The sequence below is a fragment of the Schistocerca gregaria genome, chromosome 7, assembly GCF_023897955.1.
Source record: "Schistocerca gregaria isolate iqSchGreg1 chromosome 7, iqSchGreg1.2, whole genome shotgun sequence".
NCBI classification, from domain to species: Eukaryota; Metazoa; Arthropoda; class Insecta; order Orthoptera; family Acrididae; genus Schistocerca; species Schistocerca gregaria.
This window is the reverse complement of record NC_064926.1, coordinates 163,290,579-163,300,243: the sequence shown is the minus strand read 5'-3', so window position 1 is coordinate 163,300,243 and position 9,665 is coordinate 163,290,579.

Sequence of the window (9,665 nt, the reverse complement as noted above, 5' to 3'; positions counted from 1 at the left end):
GTTCATTAGACCTTTTCTGTTTCGTATCCTCTCATCTATCAATCCGTAGAGTTTGTATATGGTGGAAAATATCACCCTGTATACATTTATAAAGCTAAAACACTGCTGTAAATTTATTTTAAAATTTAATATCTATTCAGAGAATGTCTAACGTTGACATACAGGGTGTTAGGAATTTCCCGTCACAAGCTTCTAGGACTTCTAGAGGGGAGTAAGTACACTATATTTTTGATTAGAAACCCATGTCTGGAAACGCACAGTGTCCGTTCTACGACGGTTTCAATTCTGATGTGTAACTCGTCCACGTATGCCGAGAGAAAGAGAAAAGTCTCAGAGTTGCTTATCCTGGAATGCAATACGGTAGACAGAATGACGTGTACGATGTCACATAGTCACCTGATGTCACTTAACGTCTGTCTTGCTGCGAGACCTAATGCCAGTGCTCCACAACATTTCTCACGTGCGGTTCGGAGACATCTCAACAGACCATATGGTGGAAGACGCATAGGACGAGGTGGTCCAACCATCTGGCCACCGCCATAGCCGGACTTAGCTCCTACGGACTACTTCTTGTGGGGTCGTATGCAAAGTCTAGGAAAAATTGGAAATTTGTGGTAAGGACTATGGGACCAAACTGCTTAGGTCATCGGTCCCTAGACTTACGCACTACTTAACCTAGCCGCTGCTCTCGAAATTAAAGAGACGCCAGATGGGACGGATGGTGTGTACCATAACATACTTCTAAGGTACAATGTCTGTAACAACGTTGGTTGTCGCCAGGCCGAGCCGCTATTTTAATGCATCACTACTGTTGTGTACATACAATTTCCTGTGTTCCTTTTTGTTTCGGTGCAATGTAAAAACGTAAAGTTGGTTTTAGTACAAGCGATAAATGTTTCCTTTCGTTTCCTTTCGAATTGTTACCTAGTAATTGTACTGTGTAATGCCTTATTCACTTCCTCAAGCAGAAGTGGATGAGTTAAACATCTCAATTGAAACCGTCCTAGAAATGAAACGGTACACTTCCGGACACAGGTTCCTATTCAAAATATTATGTGCTCACTCCCATCTACAAGTCCTAGAAGTTTGTAACGAAAATTTCCGAGCACCCTGTAAACAGAGTTTCTAGGCGTTACCAAGGTTGTACCGACAGAATCAGAAGACTTGACGTGAGAATAGGGTGTAGTCTCTAAATTGTGATTAATTATAGAATAAATTACAAAAATGTACATTTATTTATTTGCTGCTGCCATTTACAATTGATCTATCATCTAATTACTAAAACAGGTAGTTTTTTCACAATATGAATTTGTACAGGTTGTTGTTATTGTGGTCTTCAGTCCAGAGACTGGTTTGTTGCAGCTCTCCATGCTACTCTGTTCTGTGCAAGGTTCTTCATTTCCCAGTACCTACTCCAACATACATCCTTCTGAATCTGCTTAGTGTAGTCATCTCTTGGTCTCCCGCTACGATTTTTACCTTCCACACTGCCTTCCAATACTAAATTGGTGATCCCTTGATGCCTCAGAACATGTCTTAACAACAGATCCCTTCTTCTAGTCAAGTTGTGCCACAAATTTTTCTTCTCCCCAAATCTAGTCAATACCTCCTCATTAGTTATGTGATCTACCCATCTTATCTTCAGCATTCTTCTGTAGCACCACATTTCGAAAGCATCTATTCTCTTCTTGTCTAAACTATTTATCGTCCATGTTTCACTTCCATACATGGTTACACTCCATCAAATACTTTCAGAAACCACTTCCTAACACTTAAATCTATACTCGATGTTAACAAATTTCTCTTCTGCAGAAACGCTTTCCTTGCCATTGCCACTCTACATTTTATATCCTCTCTACTTCGATCATCATCAGTTATTTTGCTCCCCAAATAGCAAAACTTCTTTACTACTTTAAGTGTCTCATTTCCTAATCTAATTCCCTCATCATCGCTCGACTTAAATCGACTACATTCCCTTATCCTCGTTTTGCTTTCGTTGATGTTCACCTTATATCCACCTTTCAAGACACTGTTCATTCCGTTCAACTGCTCTTAAAAGTCCTTTGCTCTCTCTGACAATTACAATGTTATCGGCGAACCTCAAAGTTTTTATTTCTTCTCCATGGATTTTAATACCTACTCCGAATTTTTCTTTTGTTTCCTTCATTGCTTGCTCAATATACAGATTGAATAACATCGGGGAGAGGCTACAACCTTGTCTCACCCCTTCCCAATCACTATTTCCCATTCGTGTCCCTCGACTCTTATAACTGCCATCTGGTTTCTGTACAAATTGTAAATAACCTTTCCCTCTCTGTATTTTACCGCTGCCACCGCCAGAATGTGAAAGAGAGTATTCCAGCCAACATTGTCAAAAGCTTTCTCTAAGTCTACAAATGCTAGAAACGTATGTTTGCCTTTCCTTAATCTGTCTTCTGAGATAAGGCGTAAGGTCAGTATTGCCACACGTGCTCCAACATTTCTACGGAATCCAAACTGATCTTCCCCGAGGTCGGCTTCTACCAGTTTTTCCATTCGTCTGTAAAGAATTCGCGATGGTATTTTGCAGCTGTGACTTATTAAACTGATAGTTCGGTAATTTTCACATCTGTCAACACCTGTCTTCTTTGGGATTGGAATTATTATATTCTTCTTGAAGTCTAAAGGTATTTCGCCGGTCTCATACATGTTGCTCACCAGATGGTAGAGTTTTGTCAGGACTGGCTCTCCCAAGGCTGTCAGTAGTTCTAATGGAATGTTGTCTACTCCCGGGGCCTTGTTTCGACTCAGGTCTTTCAGTGCTCTGTCAAACCCTTCACGCAGTATTGTATCTCCCTTTTCATCTTTATCTACATCCTCTTCCATTTCCCTAATATGTATAGACCCTCTATATACTCCTTCCACCTTTCTGCTTTCCCTTCTTTGCTTAGAACTGGGTTTCCATCTGAGCTCTTGATATTCATACAAGTGGTTCTCTTTTCTCCAAAGATCTCTTTAACTTTCCTGTAGGCAATATCTATCTTACCCTTTGTGAGATAAGCCTCTACATCTTTGCATTAGTCCTCTAGCAACCCCTGGTTAGCCATTTTGCACTTGCTGTCGATCTCATTTTTGAGACTTTTGTATTCCTTTTTGCCTGCTTCATTTACTGCAGTTTTATATCTTCTCCTTTCATCAATTAAATTCAATATTTCTTCTATTACCAAAGGTACAAGTACATACATACAAGGTACAGGTGTAGAATGAAAAACTATTTGATATTTAATAAATGTAATATGGACTAATAATATTACAGCTTTAAATACTTATAGAATTAAAAGTAATTATGAAAACAAAATTTTGAAATTAACGATATTCAGGAAGATGTAAAGAGGATATTATGTACTATCACTTAACGTCATATTATAAATTCGAAAAGTAATTCTAAAATAACAAGAATCTTGCATTTAAGAAGGAGACGTAGAAGATAATAGGGAAGTACATATATCTGTATTAGAGATCGCACCACCTAGCTATCTTGGGTGTGAGGGCTAGCCAAATCATTGATGCTTCAAATGGCTCTGAGCACTAAGGCTTGTAACTTCTGAGGTCATCATTCCCTTAGAACTACTTAAACCTAACTAACCTAAGGACATCACACACATCCATGCCCGAGGCAGGATTAGAACCTGCGACCGTAGCGGTCACGCGGTTCCAAACTAAAGCTCTTAGAAGTCCACGGCCACACCGCAAATCATTGAGCCTGCCACATTCGAGATGGCGTAGATAATCTATCTTTGATATTTTACGGTAAATCATTACATCATTTTCATTACTGGGATTATTTTACCTAAGCTTAGCAAGTAATTGCGTCACTAAAATTACACTTACTACTCAACACGTTTCTACATATATAAAAGTGACAGTTAATCCATTTCTGTGTTCGTCAACTTTGTCTTGTCTTCAATCTAGATCTGTATATTAATCTGACTGTTTGCATCTCTTTCAGCATCTGAGTGTTCTTCTGCGTTTTTGTCTGTATCTGTGTCATCCCAAGTACCCTGTTCCCGTCTTTGTGTTTTTGGACTTATTCGTTTACGTGTTTGCTCTTTTTATATAATTCGTGTAACATACGTGACGCATAATCGGTTATGTCATCTAGTATGTTCTAATCGTCCGCCTGTCGTAGAATTTGTCCTGTATCGTCATGTCCAATTCGGGTCGTATGTGTTGAAACGTCCCCTTGGAAAAATTTACGACTGACTGTGCTGATAAACCTCTTACGTTATTTGATTTTCAAACAGCTGAGCAGAACTGAACGTACTCAGACATTTCACTCTTTACTTATTCTGATCAAGACTAATCTGACACACAATTTTTTTAGCGCAACGCAATGTGACTGTCAATAATCTCTACAAAAGAATGGCCCTGACTAACAATAACCTATACCTTTCATGAATCACTTACCTCACAAAAATCTTCGTTACTCGAACTACTGCAATACAGCGAGCGCCAATACTGCGAGCTAAATAAAAGATTCAAACTACGGAAGTCACTAACTACTGATAGGCACACTTAGCAAATGAAAGATTTTGATAGAGAACAAACAACGTATTTACCTTAATAGTGTTCAAAAGTCATTATATATATATATATATATATATATATATATATATATATATATATATATATATATATATATATCAGTTCATGACATCCATTCTTACAAATGTACTGTTTCTGATGGACACACGCCCAGATTATCCGCTCTCAAAAATCCGCCATCTCACATCCCCACATCCACCACTGCTGGCGGCTCACCAACTGCGCAATGCTACGCGCTGTTCACATCCCACTGCCCAACACTACAATAGCGAATATTTCAACAATGCCAACCAGCCACATGCACACAGCACAGTCAGTGATTTTCATACAGAGCGCTACGTGGCGTTACCAACAGAAAAACCTAAACAGCCTACTTGCAGTATAAGAGTCTGACACAGTGTAAAATGATATGTTCAGGAGTTCCTATTTGTCCACAAGTGCACCTGGGTGTTCATCTGAGAACAAACCGAGGGAGATGTTCTGGATATAGACCATGGCGCGTGAGGAAATATACAATGCCACGTCCGGGGTCTATATGTTTTAGCCTCATCGCTTGTTTGATGTTTGGAGAAAATGTGTCCACGCGACGCCCCTTTTCTGTCAAATCCCATTCTCCATGCCAGGTATCATTTCGCTAGCGGTTTAGTTGGTGCCTTTCTGTTATGTACTCTCCTATAATTTCAAATACTTTTTTCACGCCGTCCTTTCTTCAGCCAGTGCGCTGCTGCTCTTTGACGGATAGTAATATCAGTGGTGTACTCTCCCAAGCATAGTGACTCTGCCGATGTTTTGCCGAAGGTCTCTGACATCTTGAGCAGAACACTTCATGGGCAACATCTCACAATAATTGTATGTGTTGCAAGCCTCAGTCTATGCGCCCTGGCGCTCGCTGCAAATCATACTATGGATTCGAATTGTACGACACGATACCTACAGTAATTCACGAAACACTAGACCAAAGACGCGCAGTCACGAGCAGGAAAGCGCCAGGTTGGCCGGCGACGCCAGCGAGACGGCGCACAGAGAGAGAGAGAGAGAGAGAGAGAGAGAGAGAGAGAGAGAGAGGCAGAGAGATGGTCCGCGACGGATCGCCGATCGGACCTGGCTGCGAGACCGACCCTGCCTGGGGTCGCGAGGCGACGGCGGCTTTCTAGCCCCGGGCGCATTCGACCTCTGCGCGTGACTGGCCGACCAGCCGCGACCGCGAATACCGACCGAAAGAGAAGAGAGGCACTACTGCCCCGCCTGCACTTCCTGGAACTCGTCCCGTCCAGCCGGCTGCTGGCCTGGAACGCTACATGTCTCTCCTCGCGTCCAGCGCTGCCTTCTACTCTAGACTGTGAGAATTACAACACCCAGAGAGAACTGCTCGAATGACTCTAACACGATCTGATCTAATCCAGCCTCAAATCTCCTCCAGTGTGTAATACCTGCAACAAATGCTACCCCACATATTGCCACAAGTGCCGCGGCAAATCCCCCAACGATTACCGAACTCACAGACGACACTCCAGTCCAGCCCAACTTCCACCATCGCTCCAACGGCTGAAGACACTGCCCGTTTCATCACAATACTACTGCTAAGCATCCATCCTTATCAACCCCTCCAACAACTGAACAAATTTTTCGCTTCATTACAGTAGCCCTTCTAAACATCCGCCCCTTATAACTCTTTCCCATAGCACAAAATATTATCCTAACATTCATATTTAGCAGCCCCTCCAACAATCGAAGAAACTATCCGTTTTGGCACAACAGCACTACTAAAAATTCGTAATTACCAACCCCTCCCACAGCCGAAGAAATTATCTGCATCGCTACTCTAGTCCTACGTAACAGTCTTCCTTGGCACCCCGTTCCTAGAGCCACATTGTCACAGTAGTCCTGCTAAACATAATTTTTAGCAAAGCCGAGGAAGTTGTCCACTTTGTCACAACAGTCCTATACAACATTCATTCCTGCAACTGGACCTATGTAACTTTCAACCTATTATCCATTCCATATTATCCCACCGAATAACACATTCGACTCTCCCACCACCGAGTGCCCGACGAAACAATCTCCTCTCCTTTCCTCCCCCCTCCCCCACTCCCCCCCCCCCCCCAATTTCTCATCGGTCGCTATTTTTCTGATTCCCAGGCACTCAACACACTCATTTTCTTAACCATATTCTCTTCTTACCTGTCACATCGAATGAAGATTCTAAACCTAACCTCTACTCAAACATAATGAAATCTGTTACCAACAGTTCGTCGATCCGATTTTTTTCTCGTGTACATGCATTTGAAACTTTTTTATTTAAATGTGTGTGTCTGTACTTACATTGCTGAATGACTAAGAAGATGAAACTTCTACGTTATTTGGTTCTGAAACAGCTGAGTAAAACTGAACGTATTGAGCCTACTTTCTCTTTACTTTTTCTTATCATGTCAACATTGACCCACAATATTCTAGCGCAACGCAATGTGACTGCTCAAAAAAATTACAACCTGACTTCAAATAATTAATTCAAAAGGATGGCCCTGACTAAAATGAAATCTTAACAATAACCTATACATTTCATGAAGCATGTACCTCAAAAAAATCTTCATTACGCGAACTACTGCAATACAGCGAGCGTCAATACTGGCAGCTAAATAAAAGATTCTAACTACTAAAGCCTCTAACCACTAATCTGCATGTGGTTAGCTAACGAACGATTCTCTTGCAAACCAAATAACGTATTTTTTTCCTTAACAATGTGACATGCAGTTCCAACACGAATATAAATCGTCATTGACATCCAGTACAAAGATATACAATCATGAATAATTTTTATCTCCAAGTGGGATACTTCCAGATGGTTAGCCTGCGCTAACACTTCAGACCTCTACCCTCCATCACTGCTGGCTGTTCACCTCCAACTGCGCAACAGTACTTCCATCATTGCTGGAGACTAACTTCCAACTGCCCAACAGTACTGGCGATTATCTTCCAACAACGAGACCAACCAGCCACAGAGTCTCTTACAAAGAAAGCACAGTCAGAGATCCAACGCAAAGCGCTGCACAGCGCTCCCAACACGGAAGCAGCCCACTTACACATTATCTGTTCAAAAGCATCCGGACACCCCGAGTTAATGCGGAACTCACCACTACGTGTCACGAAAGGCGGACCCGCCAGTGTGAAAGGAGGTGCGAGGCGACGTCGTCAGTAGCAAAGCAGTAACAGCAAAATGGTCGATAAGAAAAGCGCAGTGACTTCCAACGTGGACTATAAAATGGATGTCACCTGAGTAACAAATCCATGAGGGACTTTCAACTGTTCTAAACCTGCCCAAGTCAGCTATTGCTGACGTGATTGTGGAATGGAAAGGCGAAGGAACAACCACAGGCAAACCAACAGCGAAAAGACCTCACGTGGTGACACACAGAGACTGCTTTGCATTACAGAAATGCTTGTAAAAAACTGCATGAAATCAGCGATCCACCTAGCACAGTGACTGTCGGTAGGGAGTTAAAACAATGGGGTACAAAGTTCGAGCACCTCCTCATAAGCCACACATGTCTGCAGTCAGTGGTGACATTTGATGTGATGTAAAGTAAAACGGGACTGGACAATGAAGGACTGAAAACGAGCTATTGGGAGTGATGAATCATGTTATATCTTATATCTTGTGGCAATGCGATAGAAGGGTATGTATTTGACGAATGCCTGGGGAATGTAACCTGCAGTGAAGTGGAGTGGAAGTGGCATTATGGTATGGAAAAGTTTTTCGTAGTTGTGGCTTGATAACCTTAGTGCGCTTAAGAAAACGCTAAATACGGAAATACATCAACACATTTTACAATGTAGTGTACTTGAACATTAGAGGAACAACTCGGTAACGATGATAGTCATAGAGCAGCCACAGTAAGGCAGTGGCTGGTAGATAATAAGGTACCTGAAATGGACTCGCCTGCCTGTGGTCTAATGGAACACCTTTCGGACCAATTAGAACGTCGAATTCACTCCAGAACCCAGTATCCAATAAGACTACCTTCTGTGGTTCAGTTCTTGAAGAAGAATAGGCTGACGTCTTTCCACATACATTCAGACACTTTACTGAAAGTGTCTCCAGCAGAGATCAAGCCATCATAAAGGCAAAGGAGGGACACACTCTATACTAATGTCGATTGAAATGTGTCCAAATACTTTTAATCAGATAGTGTGTACTTATATAAAACATTTCCATGAACCCTAACTTCATCAATAGTTCAATCTCATAGCCACCAGCCGCGTTCATAATATCATTTCAATTGCTATAAAACAGCGCACGGTCCAAACTTTTATCAATTCCTTCTGTGTCACTGTTTCTCATTTTCTAAGAAGAAAGTCGTACGTTGCCAGTTTGTAAAATCTCTGGCAGAAGAATGGTATGTTGCACCAGTGTCAACCCTCTCTCACCAACGATGGATGAGGATATAAAATAACGATGATGAAAGAAAAAAGAACAAAGATGGGCCACATGTTGAGACAGTAGCGCCCTCCATAATGTGACTGGAAAAGTTATAATTGTACTAGTGAAAAGGTATAAGGCTGGACGATTATAGATAGCAGAATTTCTTGATGCCGTTAACGGTTGTATTATCTGCATGTGAGCGAACCCTAACAAGACAGAATGGTTACTCATAGAGAAGTGGATGTTTCATACTGTGACATATATTCTCGCGCTGGGTCAGGGCATTTCACCTGCCTCGAGATGACTGGGTGTCTTGTTGTCCTCATCATTTCATCTTCATTCATGAAAGTGGCGAAATTGGACTGAGTAAAGGTTGAGAATTTGTACGAGCGCTGATAACCGCGCAGTTGAGTACCCCACAAACCAAACACAATCATCATCTTCTTCTCGCGCTAAAATGGCTTTAAAAACGGTCACACAGCGCAAGAGCACTAACTAGGGAAGTAGGAGTAATCCGTTGAATTACAGGCCTATATCACTAACGTCGTTTTGCAGTAGGGTTTTAGAACATATACTGTATTCGAACATCATGTAGTACCTAGAAGGAAACGATTTATTGACATATAGTCAGAACGGAGTCAGAAAAATCTCGTTCTTGTGA